The following is a 9,586-nucleotide window of genomic DNA, read 5'->3' on the forward strand; positions in this document are numbered from 1 at the left end:
TCTAGATAGTCAAGTTCGATCGTCTTCTCGGCTCTCCGCCAGGGTCTTGGCGGACCCCGGCGGGGCCGATCCAAGGACCTCACTAAACCATCCAATCGGTAGTAGCGACGGGCGGTGTGTACAAAGGGCAGGGACTTAATCAACGCGAGCTTATGACCCGCACTTACTGGGAATTCCTCGTTCACGGGGAAGAATTGCAATCCCCGATCCCCATCACGAGCGGGGTTCAGCGGGTTACCCGCACCTCTCGGCGAAGGGTAGACACACGCTGGTCCGTTCAGTGTAGCGCGCGTGCAGCCCCGGACATCTAAGGGCATCACAGACCTGTTATTGCTCGATCTCGCGTGGCTGAGCGCCACTTGTCCCTCTAAGAAGCTGGACGCGGACTGCGGGGGGTCACGTAGCTAGTTAGCATGCCGGAGTCTCGTTCGTTATCGGAATTAACCAGACAAATCGCTCCACCAACTAAGAACGGCCATGCACCACCACCCACAGAATCGAGAAAGAGCTTTCAATCTGTCAATCCTTTCCGTGTCCGGGCCGGGTGAGGTTTCCCGTGTTGAGTCAAATTAAGCCGCAGGCTCCACTCCTGGTGGTGCCCTTCCGTCAATTCCTTTAAGTTTCAGCTTTGCAACCATACTCCCCCCGGAACCCAAAGACTTCGGTTTCCCGGACGCTGCTCGGCGGGTCATGGGAATAACACCGCCGGATCGCCAGTAGGCATCATTTATGGTCGGAACTACGACGGTATCTGATGGTCTTCGAACCTCCGACTTTCGTTCTTGATTAATGAAAATATTCTTGGCAAATGCTTTCGCTTTGGTTCGTCTTGCGCCGGTCCAAGAATTTCACCTCTAGCGGCGCAATACGGATGCCCCGGCCATCCCTCTTAATCATGGCCCCAGTTCCGACAACCAACAAAATAGAACCGGAGTCCTATTCCATTATTCCTAGCTGGAGTATTCAGGCGTGGCTGCCTGCTTTGAACACTCTAATTTTTTCAAAGTAAACGCTTCGGGCCCCCGGGACACTCAGTCAAGAGCATCGGGGAGGCGCCCCAAGGCAAAGGGGCTGGGACTGGCGGTAGCACGCCTTGCGGCGGACCGCCAGCTCGATCCCAAGATCCAACTAGGAGCTTTTTAACTGCAGCAGCTTTAGTGTACGCTACTGGAGCTGGAATTACCGCGGCTGCTGGCAAAAGACTTGCCCTCCAATAGATCCTCGTTATAGGATTTAAAGTGTACTCATTCCAATTGCCTCGAAAGAGTCCTGTATTGTTATTTTTCGTCACTACCTCACCGGGTCGGGAGTGGGTAATTTGCGCGCCTGCTGCCTTCCTTGGATGTGGTAGCCGTTTCTCAGGCTCCCTCTCCGGAATTGAACCCTGATTCTCCGTTACCCGTGGTCACCATGGTAGGCACAGAAAGTACCATCGAAAGTTGATAGGGCAGACACCCGAATGGATCGTCGCGGTCACGGGGACGTGCGATCGGCCCGAGGTTATCCAGAGTCGCAACGCTTACGGGGAGAGCGCGGCAGGGGGGAGGCCGCGGAGGACCGTCCCGACGCCGCGCCCGGGACCCCGGATTGGTTTTGATCTGATTAATGCACGAATCCCTGGCGGTCAGCGCTCGTTTGCACGTATTAGCTCTAGAATTATCACAGTTGTCCGAGTCAACGGTTTGGAGCGATCAAAGGAACCATAACTGATTTAATGAGCCATTCGCAGTTTCACTGTACCGTCCGTGTGTACTTACACGTGCATGGCTTAATCTTTGAGACAAGCATATGCTACTGGCAGGATCAACCAGGTAGCCCCCCAACACGACTGGACCGCGTCGAGGTTCGGGAGAGGAGAGGCCTGCGGGAAGAGAGGGGGGGCGGCGGAAGAGCCCCGCGGCGGCAGGGCGCCCGGACGGAACGGGTATAGGCAGGGCGTGCGGCGTCCGGAGAGGATGCGGGATGGCATGGGGCTTCCCTGGGGGGGGCGGGGAACGGAGCCCTCGCAGCACCGGGGACATGTGCGGGAGGAGCGGCTCGCTGTGCGGTGCGTGGTCCCGAAGCGGCAGGCGTCTGGAAAACACCCCTTGCACGGGGAGGGCGAGGTGACTGGCCTCCGGAGGACGCCACGGCCGCCCCCGTCTCACCAACCGCACCCAAGGCAACACACAGGGTCGCTCGGGGAGATGGCGTGCGGGGGTGGGCCTATGTGGCGCCACCGTCTGGCTTAGACCTGCCTCCGCCGCGGGGGGTCCTCGACCCACCGGCGGACAGGCACGAGGATTGGGAGAGGGGGGCTGGCCGTCAGGGTCCGCCGCGGCTCCGGCACTAACCCGACGACGCGGAGGTCGCGTGGGTGGTCGTCGGCCAGGCCGTGTCGGCGTCGCCTTCCAGAGTAGTCCCTCTTCCCGCTCGCGCCCGTAACCTCAAAGGGATGCCCGAGCGGCTTTTCCTCCCAGGGCTGCTCCCCGCCCGGGGGCGGGAGCGCATGGGGAACCCCAGGTCGGCCTTTCACCGTACTCCCTACCTCTTGGCCCTCGTTCCTTCTCCCGTTCTCCATCTAACCCCTTGGCTCTGGGGTTTCCGCGCTCGCTCTCTCTCTCCTTCTCCCTGCCGAGCCGCCAGGGAGGATGAGGGTCGAAGGGGAAAGGTGACGGTCGGGCTGGGGCACACCACACGGTGAGAACCCCCTTCGCCTGCCTCCACACATCTGTCGTCCTCCCCACTGACGTAGGGGCCCGGGAAAAGACTGGAAATCGCGAAGCTCGGCAGTGGCGCGGAGACGCCACCCACCGCCGCCGCTGTCGCCACCGCCGCGGAGGCCGCCCTGTCGGACGCGAGGGGCGGCGCGGGCCTCCGCTGGCCGGTTACGCATCTGGAAGAAAAGGGCCGCCCTCGGAGAAGATCGGTGTGCTTCCCCGCACAGGAAGCGATTCGGACGACGGCCCCCACGCCTGGGTGGGTGGGCGCCACGCCGTTCGCCCGTGCGGGTCGTCGGACCGCTGCCTTCGCTCGGGTCGGGCCAATCTCCCCACGGCTCGGCCACCTCCGCGGACGGGAGGCGAGGCCGGCGTGCGCGCCCAAAGATAGGTGTCGAAAGCCCGGGGGTAGAGGAGGAAGGGGACCGCTCACCTTAAGCCAGCGCGAGCTCCAAAGCCCGGGCCGAGCGAGCGGCGCCACCTCCCCACCCGGGAGCGCTGCGCCAGATCGATCGGAGGAAGAGCAGGGGTGCGTGGAGGGACTTGCCCAAGTACGGAGGCTGCTAACCCCTGTCGTCGGGAAATACGTGCCCAAGAGTCCTGGAAGCGAGACTCGGGTACAGGCGCCCTTGCAGAGGGGGTACTGGATGTGGAACTGGGGTCAAAGCCACAAAAGCATCCGCCCTCATGGAGCCTCTCCCGGGCCTAAAAATCCAGATTTTAGCCTTGACGGCGCCCCCATGTGGAGAACCAGGGCCCGTGGGGGGGGTCTGGCCAGGCTCACTTCAACCCAGGAACACCTCTCTGACTTGGGATAGGCGACCGGCAAAAGTCCCCCCACGCAGCTGCGGAAGCCTGGGTTCAGCCAAGGTGCAGACCTCCAGCCGAACAGGGACTCATAGCCAAAACGCGTACCCGGGCCTACGGAGGTGAAAACCTGCTTAAATGAGTCAAAATGTGTCGGGGCTGAGAGGTACCTCTCTCTCATATATTCTGCCGGTGGTGTGCAAAACTGGGTCTTTGTATGGAGTGTCACCCTATACCCACTTTAGGGACGCATTCCAAAAAGTACCCGATCGCCTGGAACTGTCAGGCGGATTCGGCTCCCTGGAATTTCCTCATTCTGGTTCTTTTTCACTTTTTGTCTCTTTTGCGACATCTAGTGGGCAGGCTGCATTACTGCAACCAGGGACACCTCAAAACGCTTGGAACTGGGGAGCGGGCTCAATTTACTAACGTTTTGCGGGTCCTGGAAGTCAAAATTGTGACTTCTGAAAACGACTAAGTATGAAGGACTCATCGGGCGAATCGCTCTGGAACTGAAATCGGATGCGCTCACTCACATTTTCCCCTCTCTGGAAGTCTGACACAAGTTGAAAAATTTTCTAAGTCCACAAAAAAATTTTTTTCAACTTTTTTTCAATTTTCCCCCTGTGGGATATATATTTTACCCACACATTTGGAGCTCTCCTGGGATGCCCTCTAACATATTATAACCTCATTTTGTGGAAGTTTTCACAAAATTGTGAAATTTTCAAAAAGTCAGAAATTTTGACAAAAACGACTAAGTATGAAGGACTCATCGGATGAATCGCTCTGCAACTGAAATCGGATGCGCGCACTGACATGCTCCCCTCTCTGGAAGTCTGACAAATGTGTGAAAATTTTCTAAGTCCACAAAAAATTTTTTTTACAACTTTTTTTCAATTTTCCCCCTGTGGGATATATATTTTACCCACACATTTGGAGCTCTCCTGGGATGCCCTCTAACATAGTATAACCTCATTTTGTGGAAGTTTTCACAAAAAAGAGAAATTTTCAAAAAAGTCCAAAATTTTGCAAAAACTACTAAGTATGAAGGACTCATCGGATGAATCGCTCTGGAACTGAAATCGGATGCGCTTACTTACATGCTCGCCTCTCTGGAAGTCTGACACATGTGTGAAAATTTTCTAAGTCAACAAAAAAAAATTTTTTCAACTTTTTTTCAATTTTCCCCACGTGGGATATATATTTTACCCACACATTTGGAGCCCTCCTGGGATGCCCTCTAACATAGTATAACCTCATTTTGTGGAAGTTTTCACAAAAAAGTGAAATTTGCAAAAAGTCAGAAATTTTGCCAAAAACGACTAAGTATGAAGGACTCATTGCGCGAATCGCTCTGGAACTGAAATCGGATGCGCTTACTCACATGCTCCCCTCTCTGGAAGTCTGACACATGTGTGAAAATTTTCTAAGTCCACAAAAAAAATTTTTTTCAACTTTTTTTCAATTTTCCCCCTGTGGGATATATATTTTACCCACACATTTGGAGCTCTCCTGGGATGCCTTCTAACATAGTATAACCTCATTTTGTGGAAGTTTTCACAAAAAAGTGAAATTTTCAAAAAGTCAAAAATTTTGACAAAAACGACTAAGTATGAAGGACTCATCGGATGAATCGCTCTGGAACTGAAATCGGATGCGCGCACTGACATGCTCCCCTCTCTGGAAGTCTGACACATGTGTGAAAATTTTCTAAGTCCACAAAAAAAATTTTTTACAACTTTTTTTTCAATTTTCCCCCTGTGGGATACATATTTTACCCACACATTTGGAGCTCTCCTGGGATGCCTTCTAACATAGTATAACCTCATTTTGTGGAAGTTTTCACAAAAAGGTGAAATTTTCAAAAAGTCAGAAATTTTGCCAAAAACGACTAAGTATGAAGGACTCATCGGATGAATCGCTCTGGAACTGAAATCAGATGCGCGCACTGACATGCTCCCCTCTCTGGAAATCTGACACGTGTGCAAATTTTCTAAGTCCTCAAAAAAAAATTTTTTTTCGACTTTTTTTCAATTTTCCCCCTGTGGGATATATATTTTACCCACACATTTGGAGCCCTCCTGGGATGGCCTCTAACATAGTATAACCTCATTTAGCGGAGATTTTCACAGAAAAGTGAAATTTTCAAAAAAGTCAAAAATTTTGCAAAAACGACTAAGTATGAAGGACTCATCGGATGAATCGCTCTGGAACTGAAATCGGATGCGCGCACTGACATGCTCCCCTCTCTGGAAGTCTGACACATGTGTGAAAATTTTCTAAGTCCACAAAAAAAATTTTTTTAAACTTTTTTTCAATTTCCCCCCCCGAGGGATATATATTTTACCCACACATTTGGAGCCCTCCTGGGGTACCTTCACACATATTTCCCCTCTCTATAGAGGAAGACTGGAGGGCCTCAGCCCAAAATTCTGGAACTGTTTCTGTACACCGCAGCACTATTAACCACTTCGCACCAGAGCCTGTTTTTGCCTTCGTGACCAGGCCAATTTTTTCAATTCTGACCACTGCCAGTTTATGAAGTAATTACTCTGGAACGCTTCAATGTATTCCCCTGACTCTGAGATTGTTTTTTTCATGACATATTGTACTTCATGATAGTGGTAAAATTTCTTCGATATAACTTGTGTTTATTTGTGAAAAAATCGGAAATTTGGCGAAAATTTTGAAATTTTCAAACTTTGAATTTTCATGCCCTTAAATCAGAGAGATATGTCACACAAAATAGTTAATAAATAACATTTCCCACATGTCTACTTTACATCAGCACAATTTTGGAACCAAAATTTTTTTTTGTTAGGGAGCTATAAGGGTTAAAAGTTGACCAGCGATTTCTCATTTTTCCAACAAAATTTACAAAAACATTATTTTAGGGACCACATCATATTTGAAGTCACTTTGAGGGGTCTTTATGACAGAAAATACCCAAAAGTAACAACATTCTAAAAACTGCACCCCTCAAGGTGCTCAAAACCACATTCAAGAACTTTATTAACCCTTCAGATGCTTCACAGGAATTTTTGGAATGTGGAAGAAAAAAATTAACATTTAACTTTTTTCACAAAAATGTTACTTTAGACCCAATTTTTTTTATATTCACAGGGGTAACAGGAAAAAAATGGACCCCAAATTTTTTTGTGCAATTTCTCTTGAGCGTGCTGATACCCCATATGTGAGGGAAAATCACTGTTTGGGCGCACTGCAGGGTTCGGAAGGGAAGGAGCGCCATTAGACTTTTTGAATGTAAAATTTGTCTGAATAATTAGCAGACGCCATGTTGCGTTTGGAGAGCTCCTGATGTACCTAAACCCCCACAAGTGACACCATTTTGGAAACTAGACCCCTTAGGGAACTTATCTAGATGTGTGGTGAGCACCTTGAACCCCAAGGTGCTTCACAGAAGTTTATAATATTGAGCTGTAAAAATAAAATTTTCACATTTTTCCCACAAAACTGTTTTTCATCCCTTAATTTTGCATTATCATAAGGGTAATAGGATAAATTGCACCATGAAATTTGTTGTGCAATTTCTCCTGAACACGCTGATACCCCATATGTGGAGGCAAATTACTGTTTGGGCGCATGGTAGGGTTTGAAAGGGAAGGAGCGCCATTTGACTTTTTGAATGTAAAATTTGTTTGAATAATTAGCAGACGCCATGTCGCATTTGGGGAACCCCTAATGTGCCTAAACAGTGGAAACCCCCCACAAGTGCCACCATTTTGGAAACTAGACCCCTTAGGGAACTTATCTAGATGTGAGGTGAGCACCTTGCACCCCCAGCTGCTTCACAGAAGTTTATAATATTGAGCCGTAAAAATAAAATTTTCACATTTTTCCCTCAAAAAATGTTTTTCATTCCCTAATTTTGTATTATCATAAGGGTAACAGGATAAGTTGCACCATGAAATTTGTTGTGCAATTTCTCCTGAACACGCCGATACCCCATATGTGGAGGCAAATTACTGTTTGGGCACATGGCAGGGTTTGAAAGGGAAGGAGCGCCATTTGACTTTTTGAATGTAAAATTTGTTTGAATAATTAGCGGACGCCATGTCACATTTGGGGAGCCCCTAATGTGCCTAAACAGTGGAAACCCCCCACAAGTGCCACCATTTTGGAAACTAGACCCCTTAGGGAACTTATCTAGATGTGTGGTGAGCACCTTGCACCCCCAGCTGCTTCACAGAAGTTTATAATATTGAGCCGTAAAAATAAAATTTTCACATTTTTCCCATAAAAAATGTTTTTCATTCCCTAATTTTGCATTATCATAAGGGTAACAGGATAAATTGCACCATGAAATTTGTTGTACAATTTCTCCTGAGTACGCCGATACCCCATATGTGGGGGAAAACCACTGCTTTGGTGTACTGCAGGGTTCGGAAGAGAAAGGAGCGCTATGTTGGCTGGGATAGGCAGCAGACACCATGTCACATTTGAAGAGTCGCTGACATGTCAAAACAGCAGAAACCCCCACAAGTGACCCCATTTTGTAAACTACACCTCTCAAGGAATTCATCTAGGGAAGTAGTGAGTATTTTTTAATTTTTAAATTTATACCATTGGGCAGTGAAAAAAGCATAATTATATTTTTACCACAAAAAAATGTTTTACCCTCAGATTTTACATTTTCACACAGGGCAATGGGTAAAAATGGTGCCGAAATGTGTCACACAATTTCTTCTAAAAGTGGCAATACCCCATATGTGGCTGTATCGTACCACTTAGCCATACGGTGAGATCTGGGGGGTACGGAGTGCTATTTGACAATTGGAGAACAAATTATTGTAGAATAGGCATTTGGATTTGGGAGCACAAAATTTTCTGAATTTCTTTTGGGGGGCAAGGGTCATTTTGCTTTTCCAGAGCCTTTCTGCTACCAGTAACTTGGAAGTCCCTTATATTTTTAACAGATGACGGACCTGAGTGGGGACTAGCTTTTTTTGAGGACTGAGTTGAAGCTTTTATTGGGAACATTTTACGTAACATTTATCCGGCGCTCTAGGCTGAGCACTTACATCGGGGTTTCCATCTAAATTTCCAAGTGATGTAATTCAGATGAAACCCCTGCAGGATCCATTCACTATAATGAGGCAGCAGAGTTACTCTCTACTCCGTCTGGCCTCTGTTTAGCGGTGTCCTTTTTTTCAGAAGTGCACAAAACTGTGGCCAACCGCACTTTTATGCATGCCTAAAACAAATGACACCGTGGGATCCCAGGCTAGACGGCGTCCACAGTGCCTATATCTGCCTCATTACAGGGAATCTTCCATCATGGGTTCCGGCTGAATCACGTATTTCAGAGATTTACACGGAAACTCTGGTGTAAGTGCTCAGCGCAGAGCACAGGATAAATATGAGCAGAGCCTTACTGGGATCTTTGGGAGACATAATAAACAAATCAGTAGCAGGTGAAGAATTGGTTTAATTTATTTTTTACGCCGTTCCTAGTGTGATATAACTGATTAGATTACTTTATTCTTCGGGTCGGTGCGATTACAGAGATACCAGATTTATATCGGGTTTTTATGACTGACAGCTGTCACACACTAAAATACGCTTTTTTTGCAAAATCTAGTTTTTGCATCACCATATTTTGAGAGCTATAATTTTTCCAGATTTCGGCCGACAGAGTCATGTGACGGCTTGTTTTTTGCGGGACGAGTTGACATTTTTATTGGTACCATTTTTGGGTACGTGACATTTTTTGATCGCTTTCTATTCTGTTTTTTGGGAGGTAAAATTAACAAAAACAAACACTTCAGGAATTGTTTTTTGAGTTTTTTTCTATGCCGTTCTGCGTGTGGTAAAAGTGATCAGGAAGCGTTATTCTTCGGGTCAGTACGTTTACAGCGATACTACACTTACTGTATTTTTTTTAATGTTTTGGCACTTTTACACAATAAAACAATTTTATAGAAAAAAAAAAATTTTTTTGCATTGCTTTATTCTGAGCGCTATAACTTTTTTATTTTTCGTCTGATGGAGCTGTATGGTGGCTTTTTTTTATGACGTTTTCAGTGGTACCATTTTTATTTCTATTCTGCTTTTTG

General features: G+C 47.7%; 1 pseudogene; it reads right to left on the reverse strand.

Moving 5' to 3' along the window:
- Positions 1 to 1,814, reverse strand: part of LOC141214453 (18S ribosomal RNA) — a 1,868-nt pseudogene extending 54 nt beyond the window's left edge.
- Positions 1,815 to 9,586: the final 7,772 nt, after the last annotated feature.

The sequence above is a fragment of the Phyllobates terribilis genome, unplaced genomic scaffold, assembly GCF_046119375.1.
Source record: "Phyllobates terribilis strain yellow unplaced genomic scaffold, ASM4611937v1 Scaffold_220__1_contigs__length_3276283, whole genome shotgun sequence".
NCBI classification, from domain to species: Eukaryota; Metazoa; Chordata; class Amphibia; order Anura; family Dendrobatidae; genus Phyllobates; species Phyllobates terribilis.